Source organism: Sinocyclocheilus rhinocerous, unplaced genomic scaffold, assembly GCF_001515625.1.
Source record: "Sinocyclocheilus rhinocerous isolate Xijiao unplaced genomic scaffold, SAMN03320098_v1.1 scaffold364, whole genome shotgun sequence".
Taxonomy (NCBI): Eukaryota; Metazoa; Chordata; class Actinopteri; order Cypriniformes; family Cyprinidae; genus Sinocyclocheilus; species Sinocyclocheilus rhinocerous.
In genome coordinates this window covers 52,592-77,699 of record NW_015659024.1, presented here as the reverse complement: position 1 = coordinate 77,699, position 25,108 = coordinate 52,592, and the positions used below count along the sequence as shown (strand labels likewise).

The window sequence follows — 25,108 nt, the reverse complement described above, 5'->3', positions numbered from 1 at the left end:
TCGGGCTCAAACTGATAAGCAATATAGACGATGTCATTGTTTACAATACAACCGTAGCACATGCCGCTATGTTGAGGGGCGGGACATTTAGATGCGCGCTAGAGGCGGTTTAGCCAATCACAACACACTGGGCCAGCTGATCAATCAGAGCCCATCGTGTATTTCTGAGGGAGGGGCTTCATAAAAGCAGGAAATGATCAGCGCGTTCAGAGGAGAAGGGACAGAGAGGTGTGGAATAAAGGTAAATTATGTGAAAAATAATGCGTTTTTTAACAAACGAAGCATTAACACATGTTAGACTGCCCCCCATAAACACAATCAAGCCTATAAAAAAAACAGTCAACCACCCCTTTAAATGTGAAATCACACTAACAGTGAACCTCAGAGAACATTATAAAATAATTTAAAAAATGCAGTTCATGACCCCTTTAAACATTTTTTTTTCAGTTTTGAATTGAATTTGATTAAATAAATCTGGCCACTGCAAATAATACAATGAAAAAAATTACATTGTTTTTCATTATTATTATTATTATTTTGGCTTTTGTGATGTCTTCACTGGTTGCACACAATAAATAAACACACAACCAGTGTGGTGCAATTCACAAACATGCATTGTTAAATTCTTCATCTCTATCGGTGACATATCATAAAATGATGCAGATACATACATAACCTATCCTGTATTTGGCAGGCAGAATCTTGGCCATCTTACAACCAATGACTGAAAGAGAGAGAGAGATCTTGTAGAGGAAAATAAAGATTATATGGGGGGGGTAAATCTAAAAAATATACAAATGCCATACAGACTCGTACTGTATATGCAGCTGTAATTCAGCATTGGGTGTAAGGTTCCATTTGGAGTGCATCCTCTCATCTGTTCTGGCAAACACTTCAAGGAGCACAGCGTTATGGGTATTTATCCCTCTCTATATTTTTCCCTCAATCGAAGATAAAATGCATTATTTACAGGAGCGGTTAAAGAAGGACACAGAAGCCTTCATGATGGCCATCCGAGAGCTGCTGTTTCTCACATATCTCACACACTCTGTCATTTACCAGCATTCGCAGCTCGCCCGCTATTGATGTATGGAATATAATTGCTGGCTCTGGGAAGGAGAGGGAGAGAGAGAGAGAGAGACAGAAGCTAGAGAGACCACCATCTCACAGACCATGTTATATCACAGGAATCTATCATCTATCTATCTATCTATCTATCTATCTATCATCTGTCTGTCTATCATCTGTCTGTCTGTCTATAAATTCAAACAAAATTGCTTGATTGGCATGACTGAAGTAAGTAAAACAATGCACAAGTTACTTAACGGTAGGGAGAGAGCGAGAGAGAGACAGAGAGAGAGAGCGAGAGAGAGCACCATCTCACAGACCATGTTATATCACAGGAATCTATCATCTATCTATCTATCTATCTATCTATCTATCTATCTATCATCTGTCTGTCTATCATCTGTCTGTCTGTCTAAATTTAAATTCAAAATTGCTTGATTGGCATGACTGAAAAAAAAAAGAAGCTTGGAATATATGTGGAGAAAACATAAAAAATAGCAATGTAAAGATCAGAATAAGATAAGAAAAAAATATAACTATTTAAATTTGTAATTATTTAAAATGTAACGATTCTGTGGGATTTGATTTTAAAGGGTTAGTTCACCCAAAAATGAAAATTAGCCTGTGTTTTACTCACCCTCAACGCATCCTAGGTGTATGTGACTTTCTTCTGTCAGACGAATCCAATTGGAGTTATATTAAATATTGTCCTGGCCCCTCCAAGCCTTTCAATGAGGGTAAGCGGGTGTTTGTTGTCAACAGTTCAGAAGATGTGAAATAAAGTGCACGCATCCGTAATAAAACGTCCCTCACACCGCTCCGGGGGGTGAATAAAGGCCTCCTATAGCGAATCCATGCATTTTTGTAAGATAAATATCCATATTTCAAACATAATAAAGCCTTTTTTCTCACTTCCGCTGACTGTGGTACGCGGAAGTCGTGCAGGCGGATGGCGTAGGACGTTGGTGTCGTGCACGCGCCTCTGAGATATGCAGGAGCAAAGGAAACTTACCCCCAGTTTCACAGACAAGGCTTAAGCTAGTCCCAGACTAAAATGCATGTTTGAGCTGTCTCAACTGAAAGTATCTTGCTCTGACATATCTTAAAATATGTCAGTGTCATTGTTCTGTGTCAAGATGCACACCTGTAATGTTTTCTTCTAAGGCATTTTTGTAAAAGTTGCTTAAATATCTTAATTTAACTAAGGTTAGGTTAAGGTAAGGTTAGTTTAAGCTAAGCCCTGTTTGTGAAACCGGGCCAAAGTTTCCTTACTTTAGCAAAGGAAAACCAGTCTCCTCTTGGCTCATATCGAAATCCTCCAACATTTTTCTTTACAAATCCTCGTTTTGTGCTTCTAATTCGTGACCGGCGTTTTGTTTTGTTTTGTCTCTGCGTTCGTCACTAATCACGCAACGCCGACGTCTTTCGTCATCTGCCGGAACGGCTTCCGCGTACCACAGTCAGCGGAAGTGAGAAAAAAGTGTTTATTACGTTTGAAATACGGATATTGATCTTACAAAAACTCATGGATTCACTACTGGAAGCCTTTATTCACCCCCCGTGAGGGTTGTTTTATTACGGATGCGTGCACTTTATTTCACGTCTTCTGAACTGTTGACAGCAAACACCCGCTTATCCCCATTGAAAGGCTTGTAGGGGCCAGGACAATATTTAATATAACTCCGATTGGATTCGTCTGAAAGAAGAAAGGCACATACACCTAGGATGCTTTGAGAGTGAGTAAAACACATGCTAATTTTCATTTTTGGGTGAACTAACCCTTTAAATGCATCCAGAATTTTAGGGATATTTTTTGTATATTAATAATCATTGAGAATTGGTAATTCAATATTTTGGAATTTTTTTTTCTTAATGGCACATAGAGATCTTCAAGCTTTATCTTTGAGAGCATTCACTGCCATACTGAAACTTCCCGATGCAGTGATGATCAGGCTATGGTAAGTATACTGCATTGTGTGTTCTAGGGTGGTGCTGCCTAGATGGAACTGGTATCTGTGTTCCTGGCATCTGGGCTTTTTCTGAAAGACCATAATGTTGGTCTTTTTGAGGTTTACTGCTGTGCTGCTGTAGTCCCTGTGTGGTGGCTAACAGCAGCACCAGATCATCTGCGTACAGCAAAAGCTTGATGTTTTTGTCCTGTAGATTAAGTTCAAGGTCTGTAGACTGTTCCAACTGCACTGCTAGTTCATTAATGTAAATGTTGATTAGTGTTGGACTCAGGCTACAGCCAGGGGCAGACTGGCCATCTGGACCATCTGAAGAAGTCCAGAACGGCCGTCCATCCGACGGCCTGGCTGGTTCATCATCAAAGAAAAAGTGTCAGATTAAGTGACATTGACGGCCAACAAAAGGGGGCGCTAATGCAATCTTTTTTGCTTGTAATAAACCAAAACTGATGCGGAGGAGAGTGGACTTGTGATGACAAGCAAGTCCTTAGAGACCGAAAAAAAGAGAAGTGTAGAGATCGATGCTGCAAAATGCAAAAAAATAACCAATGTTTGGCAATAGTCCTGCCAGCAGCAGTGCAACTGCAGGCAGCTGTAGCCCTAATCTTGAGACGTAAAATAACTTAAAATTAAAGTTTTCTTTTAATTCACTAATTTTATGATTGCACATATTCTGTGATATTCTGTGTTTCGGAGCAGCTCAAGACATTTCTTATCGCGCTGTGTGAAATAAAGACTGAACAGCGGCACAAAACACCCGACCGCTGCATGTGCATATGATACACAAACTACAGTTCTCGGCTGGATAAAGCAAGCCAGTGTCAAATTTTGATGGATGATGATTGTAATCAAGGTAAAGATGATTACAGTGTACAGGAGTCGTACATTAGGTGTGCGTGTATCCGTGTTTATTACTGATGCGCAAACAAACCATGTATTTGCGCTCTCGGCGCACTGATCACTAACATCATATTTCTGCATGAACACAGTTCAGTATATTCATGTAGTTGTCAAAAATTAATGTACAGCGAGTGTTTTATAACGGATGCTCTCCGAAGAAGAGTGTTTTGGAGAAGTTTGTGAGGATCAGTGGTGTTTATGTACATATGGGCATCACACACTCCAAACACAGACACGATCACTGCTTCTGACAGAGGAACTGCTCACTGATGACGTCGAGGTGCCTTCAGATCGCTGAGTTTCCACACATTCAGAATGTTTTAATTTTTCAGTTGTATTTTGGTGTGTTTAGTGATTCTAAATGGAGCCGTATAGTAGTTTATATGCAGTCCTTTGGAATCTCCCTGTGGCAGGTTGGCTTGTGCTTATTTGTTAAACTTACTGTATAATTGAGCTTTGATGTTTTTGCAAAGTAGTTTTAAAATAGTTACATGGAACTGAAAAGTGATAACACTAGAATACAAAGGTTTTTGTGAATTTAAGGTTTGGGGGCCTTGTAGAATTGATTCGGAGAGGAGGGAATAAAAAAGGTTGAGAACCACTGCCCTAGTCTGAATGTTCACTGCTATTTCACACACACACACAGACACACACACACACACACAAACATGAATACTCTAGTTGTAGAATAGTTCTGTTGTTTCAGGTTTCTAGATTCTATGTTTACGTTTATCATTATATGTCATATACATTTGTTTTTGCTTTCTGCTCTTTTTATGTAGATTTAAAAGTATTTTAGTTCATATAATACATTTATTTCAATCACAATTGAAATAAATGCATGCTTTCTTTTTCCAACTCAGTTTTACATGCTGTTTTTTATATATGTAATTTATTTAATTTATAGCCAAATTAACACCATCTTTAGTTGTTACATTTTTTTGTTAATAAATTTAGTGATTCGATTTTTAAGTTTTTTTCAGATTGAGGGCTTTAATAAAATTGTATCTGTATCTTGGCTGGATTTGATACATTGTACAGGTCTTGAGTATGTTTTGTGTTATTGTGTAATGTGTTTTAATATAAATGTTAATTTGGCTATGGTCAGACACTGGTTAGACACTGGATCACAGGTGAGGATTGTGTTCGACAGCTGGTTTTCCAGAAATCTCCCAGATGTGCCCATTCACCTGCTGACTTTATTGTCGATATATGGGGGCTCAGCTCATCCAGTTACCCATAAAAGGGGTATATAGTTATTGACATCACCTTCCCTGCTTCTGTTACTGGTGTGGAAGAGTCACTGTCCATTCTGGCCCTTGTATGCCCTGATCCTCAAGGTCCCCCCAAGTGCCGGTTATAATTGATACCAACGCAAGTTTCTTCAAACGACTTTCTGTGCTCAGTCATGGTATTGAGGGATCCAGGGTCGCACATGCTTTCAAAATCCAGACCCGACACTCCGTGCTCCATCTGCCTCAGCTGCAAGAGACTGAGAAACTCCCTGACAAGCCTGAGGGAAAAGTTTGGTGGATAGGTCCTGGTGACTGGTTCCACCAAGAGGGGAAGTATGCGCCGTCTGTCAAATGGAGACTGACAAGCCTCCTGGTTCATAACGAAACATTTAAGGATATTTCTATTTTGGCAGGAACAATAGTTGCCCATGTGCATCCCACAGACACGCTGGCAGTACCTTCTGGAGGCTCCAACAGCTCCCACGTAATAGACCCAATGTTGTTTAATTTCGGTGAGTCATCTATTCCTGAGGCCTGGGAACGGAGACTGTGTCAGAAGTTGTCCACTAGGGGAGATGTGTTTTCCACCAACGAGTGGGACACTGGATTAGCTAGAGAAGTTGAGCATCACATCAGGCTGTGAGAGAACAATCCATTCAGAGAATGCTCCAGGTGCATCGCACAGGCTGAAATCGAGGATGTACGACATCACATCAAAGAGTTGTTAACAGCTGGAATCATCAAGGAATCAAGAAGCATGCATGCATCGCCCATTGTGGTGGCCCGGAAGAAGAGCAGGGCCATAAGAATGTGCATCGATTACTGTACTCTAAATGCTCATACAACACCTGTTCAGTACACCACACCATGGATTGATGATGCCCTGGTCTGCTTGGTGGGAAGCAAATGGTTTGCCATACTGGATACTATCAAATAGCCATGTTAGAGGAGGATAAGGAAAAAAACTGCATTCATCTGTCCCCTGGGATTCTTTCAGTTTCAGCGGATGCTGCAAAGAATTACTGGAGCTCCAGCCACATTTCAGTGGCTTATGGAGAAAGCTGTGGGAGACATGCACCTCCTCCAAGTCCTTGTATTCCTTGACCACATCATTCTGTTTGGCTGCAGAACATGAAAAGAGACTGTTGAAAGTCTTAGACCGTCTGAGTGAGTGTGGGCTGAAGGTTTCCATTGATAAGTGCCAGTTTTGTCAGTCCCAAATCTGGTAATTTGGGCACATTGTGTCAGCTGCTGGAGTGTCACCAGTCCCCGCCAAGATAGAAGCTGTAACTCGCTGGAAGATGTCCACCAACCTGAAGTCACTGAGATCCTTCCTGGGTTTTGGTGGGTTTAATTGCCACTTCATAAAGAGTTGACCGTTGACCGAGCTCACCAAAGGGTATCCGCCAAAACCTGGTGAAAACAAAAAGGCAAGGAATCTGGTCACAACAAAGTACTTCAAGGAATCTGAACCTTTGGAGAGCGCTGGAGATCATTCATTCCATCACACACGCGCCAGTACTTACTTTTGCCAATCCCACCAAACGGTATGTCCTGCATGTAGATGCCAGAATTAATGGGTTTGGCGACGTCCTGAATCAGGAACATTCAAATGGTTTAAGGCCCGTGGCTTATGCAAGTAGGAAGTTGAGTGCCGCAGAACAACTTTACCCTGTTCATCAATTGGAGTTCTTGACTATTTATATAGTACTCAGTTCGTGGTGAAGACTGACAAAAATCTACTCACCTATGTATTGTCCACTGCCAAGTTGAGTGCGACAAGTCATCGCTGGTTAGCCACCTTATCTACCTGCAACTTCAGTTTGCAGTACAAGCCAGGAAGTCGCAACATCGATGCAGATGTGCTGTCCTGTTACCCATGTGACTCAAGCACTGACTCTGGATGGAGGAGATACCTAAGTCTGGGGTAAAGGCCATTTGTCAGTTAGCTGTGACTACTGAAAGCGAGGAGTCATCCTTTCAGACTGTTGGATCAGTTAGGTGTTTCACCTCAGAGCATTCCGGAGGCTTTCTCTTGTCCCACAGCCCTTGGTATTAGTCATATGGAACAGTTGACTAATGAAAACAAATAAAAGGGTTAAGATGAAGGAATGTGGCACTGACTGAAGGTGAACCAAATACTGATTCTGAAAGTGAGGAGGATGATCTGTGGTATTACTACCCGGATAGGGTAGAGAGAGAGCCCAGGCCAGAGAATGATGCACAGGAAGGATCTGCTGTGGAGGAGGACATCGTTTGCCGTGGAGGTGAATTGGATAAATCCATTGTAGAAATTGCTGAGCTAATGTTCACAGAAGGAGGCCATAGAGAACTCTCCACTCCAGAAGAACCGAGAGATCCTGGTTTAGAAGAGGGAGAGCCCGGTGTAGATAATGCTACCAGAGAGGTAGAGACTGTTTATTCCCACCCCAAAAGAAACATAAGACATGTAGTCAAATTGATCTATTATTGTCAAAAGTACCGACTGCGATACCAGTCGGTACTGAAATGTTAAAAACGTCAATTTCCCGCTATCGTTTGGGCACTGTGTGCGCCCTGTGCTTCTGTGTGAGCGCTCGGTGAAGATATCTGTTGAGCGCGTGAACACAATGGCCAATCAGTGGTGTTTAAGAATCTGCCCAACAGCCCCCAAATGTTAGCGGGAAATGGACGTTTTAAAAATTTCATTACCGACTGGTATCGCGGTCGGTACTTTTGACAACACTAATTATAATTAGAGCAATTATACTCTCATCCGGACCACTAACCAACCTTTAACCCTGGTTCATAGAGGAATGGTCAATAATGTGGAGGGTGGGGGAGAATCAGAAAAGAAACCCTGTAGCACAGTGTGGCACAGTGTACTCAGTGTGCTCATATGTGGCACAGTGTACTCAGTGTGCTCATATGGAGCCCAGTGTTACAGTTAAAGTGTAGAGAAGTAAAGTGTAAGAAGTAATTGGGGTCATGAGATGTTTAGAAGCGGGAGCATGCAACCCACTAGAATATAATTCTAGAATGTAATGGGTAATACAATTTAATTTACTGTTGTTTTGCTTCTTTTAGTTTCTCATGCAGGGCTGAAATGATAATGGAGTATTCACATACACAATGTTTCATATACAGTCGCAAAATATGTGTGCTTGTGTCTTTAAGAATGCCATTATCTGTAGTAAGTTTGATTGTTGTGCACATGTGAAAAACGTGCTTTTGCCCTACAAGTTAGGTTGGTGTTTCCTTTCATTGGCTTGAACGTGTTAAGACCCTCCCTCCCGAGGAAATGGGAAAATGTGAGTGGTTGGGAGGGAAAAGAGGAGAGCAAGAGGATGTGCAGCTGATCGGAACGAATGAGTTGAGAGATTGCAGTAAATACAGTGAATTAATCGGTAAATCATTGTATTAATACTTTGAAGTGTATGAAGAATGTGTATATACACAAGTTGTGAAGATAATTCTGGTGTTTAACAAAATTCGCTCCTAAATAGTGCTGAAACAGACTGTGCTTCAAATTATCCTAAAAAATAACTACAAAGAAAGGACACAAAGATTTAAATCGCCGTCTGCTCACTGTGTAACTGACCTGAGGACGAGCAGATAGTGCCCCAGATCACCGTGAGATCTGGGGTTCCTCTGGCTGCGTTGCACTGTGACCCACATTGGCAGCAGAGGATATGCAAGAGGCCTACCATGGTGTACCGTGACCATTTCATGTTTTCTAAAGGAATTCAGGTTTATTCTTGACAAATCAAGAGTTTATTCTTGACAAATCAGCTTGTGTGAGTTTTGATTTTAATTCTTCTAAATAACTTTCTAAGAGAGAATTACTTCATTCGGTGACATTAGAGGGGCCTTAATTAGGGTGACCATACGTGCCATTTTCCCAGGACGCGTCCTGGCCAGGATTTGTTTTGGCTTTGTTTTCCTGTTTTCATGCTTGCTGAAGGTAATGATCGAAAAGTAGTTTGACCAATAACATGCAAGCATTGTACATAATGGACCAATCATGGCGTGTGAGAATGTGGGATCTACGGTCAAAGCGATGCAATTACGTGTACATATTAGGTGTGTTCGACTTAAAAGCAGTGTGGCTCAGACCGATCAGTGTTTGACATCAAAGTACCTCGAGAGCATTTCGAAAGCATAACCGTCTGTATGGTACTTTGATGTCATACACCGATCGGTCTGCACACGCAAACAAAGCCAAAACCTAGATATTTTAGGCAATATAGAAATCCTGGCCAGGACGCGTCCTGGGAAAATGGCACGTATGGTCATCCTACCTTAATACATCATCTCTTAGGCATTAGTATATTGAACCTGGTTCTGCTCCTTACTCAGTTGTTAAAAAAGAAGGTAGGTGGCACTACATGTATATAATCCAATAAACGGGCAATGGTCAGTGCAGGCAGCAAACGATCACAAAACCAGATAACAGTCCAGGGTCAAAAAACAAGGCAAGGCAAGGCAAGAAACAAGGAGCAAGGAACTAGGAAAACACAGGAACTACGGAACGCAAAAGGCTAACAATACTGAGCAATGAGTGTATGTAAAACCAGGCTTTAAATAGGGTGAGAAACAAGACACAGGTGAATGCAATCAGAGATGATAAGTCCGGTAAAGGATTATGGGAAATGTAGTCTGGGATAGAGTGGCAAGAGTCAGAGGTGGAATGCCCTCTAGTGGAGTTCATAGGCACTCCAGCTGGAGATCGTGACAATACATCAGTGCTGTCAAAATTAACGTGTTAACACATGTGGTTAATTTTTTTCAGTTTAACGCATTAAAAATATTTAATGTAGAGGCAGAGCTAGGGTTGGCCACCCCACTCACAACTGTTGCTTGTCTCTTTTTTTTTCTTGACAAGAATTGTGTTTATTTAGATGCAGAACGTCTTTAAGACCACATCAAACTTTTTGAGACTTTTCAGACAGGCACTCCAACTTCACCTCAGTGTCAGGCACTAGTCAAACAAGCACGGAAAAACTACAGGTGAGGAGGGAGCTTCAGAAGAGCAACAGTGAACTGCGGTCAGATGAGATGTCGTCAGGCCATATGTCAGTAAAAACAAATTTTCCTGCCCTGTCAGCCATTATACTGTGCTTGTAGCACATGCTCTTCAATTGTACGCACAAATGCAGCGGCACACGCTGAATAAGAAACTGCGAACATGCAATGTCGTAGTTATGTCATAAGTTAGCCATGTCATAGCTATGAATTTATCAAAGAGGCGATTAAAACTGCCTTAAAACTGTGCATGCATGTAAGTATTTGTTATATGAGTCACATTTAAAGGTAGGGTAGGCAATTTCAGAAAGGCTAGCAATAGCAAGCCAGATTTGAAAGCAAGATCCCCCCTTCCCTGCATAATCACTCTGCAAAGCCACGCCTCCTCCAAAACACATGAATGTGAACAGACAGACAAGAGGCTAATCATCGACACAATGAGAGATGACTTTGGTGGAGGACTTTGGTCTGAGTGCAACACTGTCAGATTACCTCATGTCTCATTTACCGGTAAGAAAACATAATACAAAGCCCATCATATTAAAATAATAACACCTTCCATTCTCTCTCGATCTGCAATAGCGTAATAGAACGCGATGATGATGTATCATGTCTGCGCGAACAGGGTGCACAGAGGAATGCAAATACATACGTTGACAGGCAGGTAGGACAGCCTATCCTAATGTTCAGACCAAATAATCTGATTGGTTGAACATTTTAATGTCCGACGCCTTCCACAGACGATAAACATACACATACAGTGGGTATAGAAAAGAATAACCCCGTCAATGGCACACAAAGCCATTTGACTTTCAACTGTGATCAGCTGTGGTCATTATGATTAGCTCAACATGAAAAGAGCTTTTACTGGAGCATTTAGTAGTGCAACTGAAGCAAACAATCAACTATGGGTGGCAAGACAGATGTCACAAGATCTCCGGGATAAAGTTGTGGACAGGCAGGAGATGAATACAAAAAATAATAATTTTATCAATGCCTAGAAGCACAGTGAAGTCTAATATTTAGAAGTGGAAGGTATTTGGTACAACACAGACCCTCCCTGGATCAGGACGTCACTCCAAACTGGATGAAAGAGCAGGAGGAAACTGATCAGAGAGGCGACCAAGAGGCCTACAGCAACTCTGAAGCAGCTGCAGGAATTTATGACAAAGAGTGGTCATTGTGTGCATGTGACAACAATATCACAGATTCTCCACAAATGTGGCTTGTATGGGAGGGTTGCAAGAAAAAAGCCGCTCCTCAAGAAAGGCCACATGCAGTCACGACTGAGCTTTGCCAGAATACATCTTGAAGATTCTGAGGCAGATGAGACTAAAATTGAATTATTTGGCCTCAACTCCAAACGATATGTCTGGCAGAAATCCAATACAGCCAACCATCCAAATAACAGCATTCCTCCAGTAAAGCATGAAGGTGGTAATATCCTGTTATGGGGTATTTCTCTGCAGCAGGTACTGGAGCTCTTGTCAGGATAGGAGAAATGGATGGGGCAAAATACCGCCAAATTCTTGAGGAAAATCTGCTGCCCTCTATTTTAAAGAGGGGTCATTCTTTTCTATACCTGCTGTAAATACAACCAGCATACATTTTTTTTTTCACCAAATCACCTACCCTGCCTTTAAGAACATGTCTCTGAAATGCAGTGGTTTTCAAAACTGTCCTGGAGCACCCCAGTACTGTCTCCCTCATCTAACAAACCATATTCAACTCGTCAGCTCATAAGTAGAGACTTTTTAAGACCTGAAGTGGGTCAGAAAAGTAAAGAGTTATGAGAAAATATGATGTGTGTCATATCCGCGTCATGTTCAGCAGCAGCAGGCAATATAATAAATATGTCATTTATTATAATGGGTTTATGTGAAGATTGTTTTAATTTCACTTAAATTAGAAGTTGTTATTGTTGTGTTTTAAAGTCTAATAAATGTTAAAATTGATAGCTCTCAATTATACTGTAATGTTGAATGGCTATAGTCAATGGTTATCTAATAGGTCTTTTGTGTACATAGAAAAAGTCTTAGATCTTTGAGTTCAGCTCATGAAAAATGGGGGCAAAAACAAAAGTGTTGCGTTTATAATTTTGTTCAGTGTATATCTATCCCTCATCCAGTAATGTGTACATTTGTACTATTGATATATATCATACAGGAAAAGTTCATTAGTGCATTTTCAATGTCATCAAAACTGTAGCCATAGTTTATATGAGGAAATACTGACACAGTACACTGTTATATTGACAACATGGCTAAGCATAATCTTTTTCATGATCAATGACACAAGGACTTGTCATTCTGATGGCACTGATATGTGCATTGACATACATATTTACTTTTGAGAGATAAACTAAGGATTTTGAGCAAGTTACAGGCTTTTGCAAGTAATCCATTGTGTTGTGCTGTTGTACGAATTGTTTTGAGAAATGCACATACTGGTTTGCAAATATTAAGAATGGTTCAAGAAATGTTCCAAAGAGTAATAAAAGTCTATAATGCCTTAATGATTTAACACTGAGCGGTTTTAGGGCTGAGCGTTATGCTAGTACATATCAATGGTGTATACTGTTTTGTGAAGGCCACCTGAAAACCTGTGAATACTATGTGGATCGTTGTTCTCATTGAACGTTTTCTCCATCTGTTTTTTCTCACATTGTGCATATGTCTTTCAACCTTCCTTGTCTTTTCCTCCAGCGTGTCCTTGTGTAGTTTGTATCTGTACTATTCTTCACTTGCTTTCATCACTTTCTAAACCATTTATATTTCCTCATCCCTGACTGTCATTCTCAACCTTCTACATCTCACAGTAAATCAGTTCTTCCGTCCTTCATTGGCACTCTGTGCCAGTGTCTAATGGTGTGGTTGAGCGGAGGTTAACGGCCAGCGCTGAGCTAATGAAAGCAGCCAGACTGGCAGACACATGCGTCACTCCATCAGCAAATCGCTGACTCATCTCACAGGAAGTGCTTTGAGGACTGACCACAACAGGAATCGCATGAGCAGGTAGGGGGCAGCAGGGCCTTGCTTATTGCATCAATTCTATGTCTGAGAGGAAAAATTGAGGGGGATGATGAATGTTTTGGGGCTAATTAGCATAGACATTTCAGTTGCCTCAAAACAGTGGTTCTTGGTCAGTGGTTCAAGATCACTTTTAAAAGCATTAGCAAATAGAAAAAAAGAAAATGTGGACCACTAAACACCCCATAACCAACACCTTAAAACAAGTTACACAAATAAGTTACAAATTACCCTAGTTTTCTATCATAAATGCCTTACTATATGTAATTATATTTCATTAACACTGGAATTAACTACACTGCTGCTATTAACTAATGAACTTAAATGAGCTGTTTATTCACTAGCTAAGTTCACTAATTCATATACTTAAATACACACTGATGTATGGCTGTCATCACTGAAGTGAGACAACAGAAACTTTTTTTTTCATTATTATGAATTTATTAATCAGCCAATTCAGTATTGGTGTTTTATGATATTATTTTATTTAGTTAGTTTTTTTTTTTAAATCAACAAGTGTATTATTATTCTAATGAATAAAAAAATGCCTTCAATATCATAATTTCATCAAATTGTCTAAAATAAAGCCTCACTCTACTTTTTTTCTCATTAAAACTTTTTCACTTAAAAATGTCATGTTATGGCAGTAAAGTGGATTATAAATACCATACTTAGCCAAGTTTCCATACAGGAACAAAAACAAAAGCACAAAAAAATAAACTCTGCTAACTGAATAATTATAGTCAAGCAAATAAATTGCATTCTCTCAAACATAGCCTATTCCACTTATAATGGAATTGTATTTTAATTTAAAACATTAAATATATTTCCACATTAAATGCACAATTACTTTGAATGCTTGACCCAAGACATTATGATTATTTCCAATCAACATGGACGTTCCATGCAATATGGTGACTAACAATAATAAAAATCATTCTCATGATATTTACCAGGAGCATCAGAGTAGATAGATGCTGTATATTTTGACTAAAAGAGAAGCATCAGAAGGACCCGTGGCAAACTTGCAAGGGTTTCCCTGGATTAGACTTTGATTAGCAGGACTGACAACCTTATTATGCGCCGTGCTTGTTATTGATATTACTCTGGGCTCTGTTGCCATGACCACCACACAAGAGACATTTAATTTTCTCTGCTTCATCATCATTATCTATGAGACCATCTGTTGTGCAAAATGAATTCAGCCTCATTTGCATGACTGATAAGCGCATTCTTTATCTATTTAACAGAAGGTCATATGCCATGGGTTTGGAGGCAGCAAAGGAGAGAGACAGAGAAGTTGTGTGTGTGTGTGTGTGTGTGTGTGTGTGTGTGTTTAGGGGGTTGGACGAGTAGGAGTGTGAAACATTATTAGCACAGACGTTTATTTTGGTGAGTTGACTGTAGTCGCTGTGCTTTGGAACCGTCTGCATGCTTTATTATTCCAGCATCCAACAACGATTAGCAAGAGGGCTAAACAGGGGCCTCCATTGCATTTCACTAGTAAAACACTGCAGCCTGATTGGGTGATTCTCGTACCTGGTATGTGCATAAAACTCCTACTCTGTATCAAATCAGCCATGCTTGCACAAAAAGCATATAGGAATTTTAATACATTTGTATTATTAATTCAAACCCACAATAGGATGCTGAATAAAATTCTCACACGCCCTCTTGTCAAACAGAAGCTGAAATATAGGAATTATTCAGGTCTTCTGATTGCCAGTCTCGAAATGAACTGCTTGTTATTTCAATACTTTGCATTCCCCAGTTACTGTGAGCATGAAATCATTTAATCGTCTTTGCTATGGTAAATTTACGTTCTGAATATGGTAATGTTCGATTCACTAATCTTAAGCAGTTGCATTTGATTTCAGCTGTAAGTGGCACAAATGTCATGTGAACTAAATGTCTATTTTTGCTTGCTGTCTGTTGTGTGGCAGGCTATAAAACCTGACCTAGTTCCTAAAATACATGTGTGCTGTAGCTGTACAGCCCTCCTCATATCAAAGCCAGAATGCCCCACTCCTTCAAAACACAACCTATTTACACTCATCTGCTGTATTTCTCAAACAATTTCCATTTACAGCTCTGTTTCAGCTATTTTTTCAGCTCAATATTGGTGAATGTGGTCTGATTTTCCGTTACCATAGGGCTCCTCCTCTCACTGTCTTGCCCATTAACATCACAGCTCTGAGGTTGCAGCTTTCAGCACCAGGCGCTGTCCACTCCACGAGCAATCAGAAACCTTTGGCATCAGTCCACCAATGCAAAAGGATATGATAAGAAAGGCACCACCATAGCCAGTTTTAACCAGTAAACAATGAAATTAAAATTAATGATGCAGTTTTTTCTCAGTTATTTGGCTAATGTTCTTGCAAATTTTTCTTAAAGGGTATCAGTTATGCCCCGTTTTACAAGATGTAATATTAGTTTGTCCCTAGAATGTTAAGTTTCAGCTCAAAATACCCCACAGATATTTTATTATTCCATGTTAAAATTGACTATTTTTTACGTTTTGTGCATGTATCTTTAAATGCAAATGAGCTGCTGCACCCCGCCCACTTTTCCAGAAAAGGGCTGTGCAATTACAGCTGGTGCCTCAGATCAGTGTTGCCAAGTTTGCGGTTATCCCGTGGAATTGGGCTACTTTAACACTGTTGCCACGGTTTTTTCATGTCCGCGGGTTGAATCGACTCCAATAACATGATATTTATCCCCTGGAATGCGAATTTTAGCAGGGGAACCCCGCCAAAAAACGTGTATTTTACCCCCGGAACGCAATTTTTAACTGGGGACCCCCTCGAAACGCGATTGGGCTAGTTTTGGGCTAGTTTTGAGTAGCGATTTTCTTGTGAAAACCTGGCAACCCTGCCTCAGATACTCAGCCAAAATTAAACATCTGTTTGGTCTTGAATATCATGTCTATCGCGGTCACGCTCTTCAGTTAAATCTTCTGATATACGGTTTTCTGAGTGCACACATCCGAAGCAAATGCGCATTAAGCTCAGTTCTCAAAAATTCGAGAGAAAATATTTGTGCGCAGGCTTGATAATTTTATAGACAAACACAAATGATTAAGTGATCATCAGTATGGCTTTAGAACAAACAGGTCGACCTCGATGGCTGTGATGGAACTGGTAGAAGAGATTTCTTCTTCAATGGATAATAATGAATATACTGTGGGGGTGTTCCTAGATTTAAAAAAAGCGTTTGACACTATTGATTATAAATAATTATATGACTCAGTATCAATAATTGTGAATGTATTGTTACAATATTGAAGTAATAGTTGTAATGTGTATTTTTGTTATGTTGTTTTGAATTATGTATGTACATTTGGGGTAATGTTTATGTAACATGTTTATCTTGTATTTCTTAGTGAAAAGTGTCGCTCATCAGTTAATTATGTATAAAGGGTAGGCATAATAAGCAAGGCTTCAGCCTACACCTTTTTCGGTAATTATGTTTATTTATTTATTTTGTGAAAAGTTGTCTGTGAGGACCAAAATAAAATTATTGATTTTATTATATATATATATATATATATATATATATATATTACACCACAAATTTAAAAACACTAATGTTTCTATAAATCCACATTAAAAGACACGCTCACAAAAAAATTTGATATTCACCATAATACAATGTCATATATCACATTTTCCAGACACACAAAACTAAATCATTTAACCTCAAAACTGTTTTGATTGACTACATCTCACAGATGTTCATATTCAGATGCAGCGGCAAAATGAAAAAACTAAAAAAAGCATGCTCACATACTGCTGTGAAGGTGTTCTTGTGTCAGTATGAGGGGAATGTTTGGTGTTTTCTGGTTGAAGCAGAGCTCCTGCATGCATCTGTCACAGTTACCACACAACTTAGTGTCAGGATGATGAACAGCCCAGTGATCACATCCACGCACAATCACTCCATCTCATGCAAAACCAAGCACTTTATCTTTAATCACTTCCCTGTCAGTTATTTGATGTCGTGTTCACATATATCAGGTTTTGTAATTACCTTCTAATCTCATTTAATAATTTTTTTACTTTTCAGCATCTGGATTAAAGAAAAATAAACTGGATTGTCAGAAGAAAAAATGCATTCTTGAGTTGAATTTATATTATAATGTATTTATTATGAATGAAACACATAATAACTTAAAACAAATGACAACTGAGCTGACAATAGAATGGCAATGTAACCACAGAATTAAAACTGAAACAATCTCTGAGTGATTTGGAACATTCTACTGTACATAGATGGCAGATTATAGTGCACACAATGACCTCAATGCAACAACTGATTCCAATGGAAACTGACATTATTGATCTCATAAGCATGAAAATACAAAGCAAGCTGTGTTTATTTGATCAAAATAGAGTAAAAAACAGTAATATTGTGAAATACTGAATTTTCGGCATCATTACTCCAGTCTTCAGTGTCACATGATCCGCCATGGCCTCCTGAACTGCTTGCCCCGCCATGGCTTCCTAGTTTGCCTGCTCCGCCATGGCCCCTGAGTTCCCTGTGCCCCCATGGCACCCTGGACTGCCTGATCCGCCCCCCTGGAGGTATTCCCCATGTCCCAGTCCTGCACCAGCCTCCAGGGCACCCACCCTCCCTCCCTGGTGGAATTGTTACGGCGCGGGATGCGCCTTCCGGGACGAGCTCCCTGCTCCGCCATGGTCCCTGAGCTCCCTGTGCCGCCATGACACCCTGGACTCCCTGATCCGCCCTGGAGGTATTCCCCGTGTCCCAGTCCTGTACCAGCCTCCAGGGCGCCCAACCCCCTCCCTGCTGGAAATGTTACGGCGCGGGATGCGCCTTCCGGGAGGGGGGAGTAATGTCAGACTCTGTTACGTGTATTTTTGTGTGTGTTTTGCTTCCTATGTTTCCTTTTGCCCTTATTTGGTCTTCCTGTTCCGTTTCCCTGATTAGGTTTATTTGTCCCAGGTGTTTCCAATGTTCATTATGTCATTGATTTCAGGTGTTCCTCATTGCATCCCTCCTCTAGTCCTGTATTTAATGGTTTCCTGGTTTGAGTTTGCTGTCCGGTATTGTATATGTCAACCCTTGCTACGTGTGTTTTCCTTGTTCCCTGGATATGATTAAAATCTATATGTTTGAATTCCACTCCTCATCTCCTCGTCCTCCTTCGTCTCCGTGCTCCTCACAGTAGCGCACCGTGACAGGCACACATTAGCTACTGTTAACAGCTCATGATGCTTATAAAAATCACATGTTGAAATGCCATATTATCACCCAAACATCAAGCATCGCATTAGTTCAGGCAGGCCATGTCAGTCAAGTTCACAACAGCTGATAGTCAGCTGTTCCTGACGTGTACCAATGCAGTTTTGACACTTATCACAGCGGTTCATTTAAATTCCCATTCTCCAGCATCTCTTCTATCGCATCGCTGCTCGCAAATCAACTCCCTCCTCCAACCCCAACTCCACCTAACTGAACCTGTAATTTATTTTTTTCTCTTGCATACAGTTAACTATATTGCAAGCATTCTCTATCATGAATTTTGTATTTTCTACAACTCATGTAAATTGTGAATTGTAATTATGTATGCATATACTGGATCTTTTCTGTACCCCAGGGGGGTTTTACTTGCTGCTCTCCACGCTCTGTCCCCATGGCTGCATGGATAGGCGTGGGGAGTTTTGCCCAGAACAGAACCATACCGCCAACACTAACCGTATACTATATAATTGTATTAAATATACTTTGAAAAAGTGGTCCTGACTGAAATAATATTATTTAATTTTTAACCAAAAACAAAATAAAAAAATTTGCAACCAAATTTCCCTTTATGCTATTTTGAAATCAGAGCTATAGACCTTAATCAGGTTAGATGCCACAGTCTTTACAATGGCACACACCGTATAAAGCTCATAAATCATGTAGCCTAATTTTCACAACTCACAACTTTCAAAACTGTTAAAGTACCTAACGTTCCTGTAACAGTCCCTTCCTGTAGTAAACCACCAGCATCAAGAGGGTTTTTTTATTTACCCACTGTACATTATTTAAGAATTTTTTTCTGAAACATTCTTATTTGGACATTCATCTAATGTTTTTTTTAACTATAATACTAACTACTTGTCTCAAACTATAGAGAACTTCCAAATGTAACATTTCCATAATGCTTTCAAAATTATCAAATTTAACTTTCCCTTAATATGTTCTATAATGTTCACATGAAGAAGAGAAAATATTCAGAGAACATTCACGTTTTCATAAATGAATGTGAATGTCATCAAAACATTCATTCTCTAATAGAATGTTTGTTTAAAGTTATCTGATTTTTAATGATGTTCCCAAAACGTTACCACAAAAATGTTATTTGAACCTTTTTTTTACTGAAGTGTTCCTATTTGGACTCTCACCTAATGTTTATTTATTTATTTATTTTTTTTTTAAACATTATTACTACTTATTTCAAAACATTGTGAGGACATTCAGAACTAATGTTCCCATAATGTTTACAAAATAATCAAATTGAACATTCCCTAAATGTTTTTGCTAATGTTTGCATAATCAAGAAAAAATTGGATGTTGTGAATTTTCGGAAAACAGAAATAATTCAGAAATAATGTTTTCATTACTTAAAGGGAACGTTATCAGACCATTCTTAGAACATAAACATTATTCCAGAAACATTAATAGAAAGTTTATTTAAAAATATCTGGTCTTTAATAAACTTCCCAAAATTTTAGCACAACATGTTATTAGTACATCATTCAAGGAGTGTTTTATTTTAAACTTTATTGGATGTTCATCTAATTTCTTTCTTTTTTTAACATTACTACTAGCTACTTGTTATAAAACATTCAGAGAACATTCACAAATAACATTCAATGTTTGCAAAATTATAAAGATTGTTTCATTAATGTTCAGAGAGCTTTCGGAAAGAATATTTTCATAATGGGAACATTATCAAAACATTCTTAGAACATAAACGTTATTCCAGAAACATTAATAGAATGTTTGTTTAAAGTTCCCTTTCGATACTACACTCGTACTGCGTCTTTGCTAGACGCTATGGGAAAAAGTCCCTTTTCTCCTGAACTGAAGCCTTTTTCAATCACGCAGTGAAACTGCACGGCCATTGGTTCGTGCAGTATGTTTTAAAAAACGAACCAATGGCTTGGCAGTGGTGCTGCACAAACCTATGGCAGCGAAGCCCGCCAGAATGGGTGGAGTCATCCGGCTATATAAGCGGCTGCCTCGCCATAGGATTCAGATTTCTTCTCCTTCAGCAATGACGACGTTCTTTGCGATCTCCGCTGACTGAAGAGCCGGATAAAGCTGGACCAGCGATCTCTCAGCTCGGCTGATTTGCCGCTCCTCCCACTGCCTTTAGCGTCATAGCAGCAGAGATTCCAGCTAATTCCCCTGCCGCCATCCGGCGAGCCTAAAATAGCTTATTTCTAAGACGTAAGTTCTTAAAAGAGCAAAAATTCTGGCGACGTTGTTGCAAATGTCGCGGTGCGAGTGTGGCTCATGCAGGGAGCCCTGCATGATGCAGAGGAGTAGTGAGTGCGTCGCATGTCTGGGCAGCCCCCACGCAGAGACTGCACTTCACTGAGACGGAATGCCCTCGCTGAGAGCATGAGTCTTACCCCTCTCCGCTCGCGCCCCGCCTTCTAACGAAGGCAGACCCGCTCTCGCGTTTCTCCTCTCTCAGCAAAGCTCGGAGATAGAAACAGCAGAGCCACGGGTCTGAGCAATCATTGACCGATCGCACACCGGCACAGAGCCCGTGTGCCCACTCTCCCCGCTGCACTTTGATCCGCTGGTGTGTTTTACAGGTGAGAATTAGCGCCCCTCGTTACATCGAGCGGCTCTAACCTCCTGGGTGGATCAGAACACTGTCACCTCTCTGTTGCTGACAGTTTCGCATTGTGTGTGCAGCACTGAAGCTACGCTCAGACAGGCTGCTTTCATTCTAAAGCCCCAGTCTGTTCCTGCTTCACTCGTTGGTCCCCTCCCGGTTACCTCGGAGGAAGAAATGGCGAATTTGCGGTTTGAGCGATCAGGCTTGAGTGATCTTACGCTGACACACATCACATGCCTCACTTGATCCGCCAGTGTGTGTGTGTGTGTGTGTGTGTATGTATGTGTGTCTGTGTTACACGCGAGGATGAGCGCCCCTTGTGTCGCAGAGGCTGCTTTCACTTTTGAAGCGTGAGTCTGTCCCTGCTCTCGCGTTTCTCCCCTCCCAGTTACATCGGAGAAAGAAACAGCGAATGCGCGGGTTGAACGATCGGGCTTGAGTGTTTTTTACGCCGGCACGGCTCCCGCGTGAGTCACACGTGGAGTGTGCAGCTCTTTGATCGGCCAGCGTGTTTTGCACGTGAGGATCAGCGCCTCTCGCTTTCGTCGAGTGGCTCAATCCTTCAAAGCAGAACGGCTGTCACCAATGACTTCATATCGCTGACAGCTTTGAGTTGAGTGCGTCGCTCGTCCGGGCCACGCCCATGCCCACGCCGGGACTGTGCTCACTGACAGACTGCTACAAGAGCGTGTGTCTCACTCTGCTGTGCTCACGGGGGTGACCCCGCCCTCCACTCGTCCGCTACGAGCGGATTTGAGAGAATGCGCACAGCACTTTTGATCTGTCTGTGTGTTTTCACAAAGATCATCAGTACCCCTCTTTTAATGAGCGGTTTTGATCTTTTTAGGTGGATTGAAAGGGAATGCTGTTACTAATGATTACCACTGACAGCTTCAGACATGTATGGGCCACGCCCACAGGGGCTGACTGCTCTCGTTACGAGAGCATTGGGTCTAGCTCCCCCAAACGGCCTCTGTAATGCCTCCAAGCACACCATCCAGTTCCGGGTGCCGATGACAATGCGTTTGTTGTGATCTCTGTTGTGAATACTGGGCTCATTAAAAAGCACTCACACAACTGGTCGCTGTTATAGCGAGAAATAAGACAAACAAAATTAAGAGCAAATTCCTCTTCTACTTGTCGTGAGTACCGGGTCCCCCAAGGCGACCCGCCTCCAGAACCAATCCTACCTCTTGTCACACTGGTCAAGGCCTGGCAGGTCATCCCCGGAGTGTCAGGTTGGGTTTTGGGGATAATAAAGCGAGGTTATTCACTCCAATTCGCTCAAAGACCCCCAGCAGAGTGGTCCCCACTTCAGTTAGAGCAACGACACACAAGTCCTGCACTCCGAAGTAAAGAATCTGCTGGGAAGGAGCCATAGAGGTGGTTCCTCTGGCCCAGAGCGAGTCAGGCTTCTACAGCCGTTACTTCCTCGACCCCAAAAGGGATGCCGGCCTACGGCCCATCCTCGATCTCGGACGTCTGAATCGCGCCCTCATGAGACGGCCATTCAAGATGATTACGCTGAAACAGATCCTCTCGCAAATCTGGACATGAAAGACGCCTACTTTCATATCCAAATAGCCCCCGATCACAGGCAATTCTTGACATTCGCCTTCGAAGGGTGGCTTATCAATATACGGTCCTTCCCTTTGGGCTGTCCCTGGCTCCACGCACTTTCACGAAGTGCATGGATGCGGCTCTTTCCCCTCTAAGACAGACTGGAATCCACGTTCTCATCTACCTCGACGACTTTCTCATTCTGGCCCAGTCGGAGGCGGAGTCACTATCTCATAAGCCCTTCTCCTCAGCCACTTGAAATGTCCTACATAAATCACAACGGGGGACTATCCTCTAAGCGGCTCCTTGTACTAGTAGAGTGCCTCTTGGAATGGGCCCAGCTAAACTTACGTTCGCTGAGAGCAGCACACGTTCCGGGCATATTGAACCGAGGAGCGAATATGTTGTCACGAAGCAAGGTCCCCTTAGAGGAGTGGATGCTTCATCCGCAGACAGTTAAAAAAATTTGGGAAGTCTTCGACAGCGCAGAAGTAGACCTCTTCGCCTCAGAAGACAATTCTCACTGCCCAATCTATTTTTCCAAGGGCAAGGATGCGTTGGCACACGACTGGCCCAACCTCCTTCTCTACGCTTTTCCCCCGGTTGCCCTGATTCCACACGTAATCAGGAAGATCAGGGAACAGAAACGCAAAGTGCTCCTGGTGGCTCCGCTCTGGAGAAACCAGCATTTGTTGTCAGAGCCGTCACAGCTGCTAATAGCAGCCCCGTGGCCTATTCCCCTGAGGCGGGATCTCCTTTCCCAGGCAAACAGGACGATATAGCACCCCAGGCCAGAGCTGTGGGCCTTGCACCTGTGGCCACTCGATGGGAGCCTATTAGTCTCCCAGAGTGTGTATTGAACACCATTTCTGACAGCGCAGAAGTAGACCTCTTCGCCTCAGAAGACAATTCTCACTGCCCAATCTATTTTTCCAAGGGCAAGGATGCGTTGGCACACGACTGGCCCAACCTCCTTCTCTACGCTTTTCCCCCGGTTGCCCTGATTCCACACGTAATCAGGAAGATCAGGGAACAGAAACGCAAAGTGCTCCTGGTGGCTCCGCTCTGGAGAAACCAGCATTTGTTGTCAGAGCCGTCACAGCTGCTAATAGCAGCCCCGTGGCCTATTCCCCTGAGGCGGGATCTCCTTTCCCAGGCAAACAGGACGATATAGCACCCCAGGCCAGAGCTGTGGGCCTTGCACCTGTGGCCACTCGATGGGAGCCTATTAGTCTCCCAGAGTGTGTATTGAACACCATTTCTCAGGCTAGAGCTCCGACGACAAGACGCCTCTATGCCCTTAAATGGCCAGTGTTCTCTGCCTGGTGCTCAAACCGCGGCGAGGAACCGCTCACTTGCGACATATCGATGATACTGTCCTTCCTGTAGGAGCTGTTGGACAAGGGTCTCTCCCCGTCCATGCTCAAGGTCTATGTGGCGGCAATAGCGGCTTCTCACGCCCTATAGCGGGTCAATCGGTCGGCAGGAACAACCTTGTTGTTCGTTTTCTGAGAGGAGCCAGAAGGCTAAATCCGCCCCGGCCTCTCACTGTCCCTACGTGGGACCTGCCCACTGTTCTGAGGGCCTTGAAGGGCCCTCCCTTTGAGCCGCTGCAGTCCATCGACCTTCGGTCCCTGTTGTTTAAAACCACTCTGCTACTAGCGCTAACATCGGTCAAGCGAGTGGGGGACTTTGCAGTCACTTTCTATAAGCCCTAATTGCCTCGAATTCCGGCCTGGCGACTCCAAGTTCATCCTGAAACCAAGGCATGGCTTTGTACCTAAGGTGCTCTTGACTCCATTCAGAGCACAGGTTATCAACCTTTCTGCGCTTCCTCCCTCGGAGGAGGACCAGGAGTTGAATTTACTCTGCCCAGTTAGGGCTCTGAAGGTCTACATCGAGCGTTCCGCCAAATTTAGGCAGTCGGAACAGCTCTTTGTTTGCTTCGGTGGCCGCGCTAAAGGACACACGGTCGAAGCAGAGACTTTCTAAATGGGTAATCGACGCTATTTTGCTAGCCTACTGTTCTCTAGGCCTACAATGCCCAGTTGGAGTACGAGTCCACTCAACTAGAGGCATTCGCCTCTTCATGGACGTGGTCTAGAGGCGTGACCATTGCAGAAATTTGTGCGGCGGCCGGCTGGGCCTCGCCATCCACTTTTGCTAGGTTCTATAACCTGGATGTCCCTGCCTTGCAGGCTAGGGTTCTTTCTGCTTAAATGGCGCGCAGTTCGCTCTGAGCGCAGTTTGGATGTAATATGCCCAGACCTTTCAGAGAGCTTACTTGTGCGCTCTCGGCCCCCATGGGTGCTGATGCTGAGTCTTCTGGAACGATCACTCAGCTAGGTGAGGCCTTCATGAGGCTTAGCCTGTTAAGCCTGGAGGAATTTATTGTTCTTGTTCTCTTGGGCCCTGAGGTGCTTAAGACAAGAATTATCATTGTCGTTCCTCTGTCATGGCACGGCGTGATTGTACTGTTCCCAT

The 25,108-nt window shown here is 42.2% G+C and overlaps 2 long non-coding RNA genes across 2 annotated transcripts in view; one reads left to right on the top strand and one right to left on the bottom strand.

The window, feature by feature from the left end:
* Positions 1 to 1,587, top strand: part of LOC107723279 (uncharacterized) — a 26,757-nt gene extending 25,170 nt beyond the window's left edge. The window contains exon 4 of the long non-coding RNA XR_001637911.1: positions 1,577 to 1,587. This is a non-coding gene — a long non-coding RNA (uncharacterized LOC107723279). The remainder of the gene's footprint in view (positions 1 to 1,576) is intronic.
* Positions 1,588 to 13,915: 12,328 nt separating this feature from the next.
* Positions 13,916 to 24,480, bottom strand: LOC107723278 (uncharacterized). The gene is made up of 3 exons (XR_001637910.1): positions 24,405 to 24,480; positions 21,298 to 21,301; positions 13,916 to 13,925 (listed from the first exon to the last, which is right to left on the bottom strand). It is a non-coding gene; the product is annotated as an uncharacterized LOC107723278 (long non-coding RNA).
* Between the last annotated feature and the right edge of the window lie 628 nt (positions 24,481 to 25,108).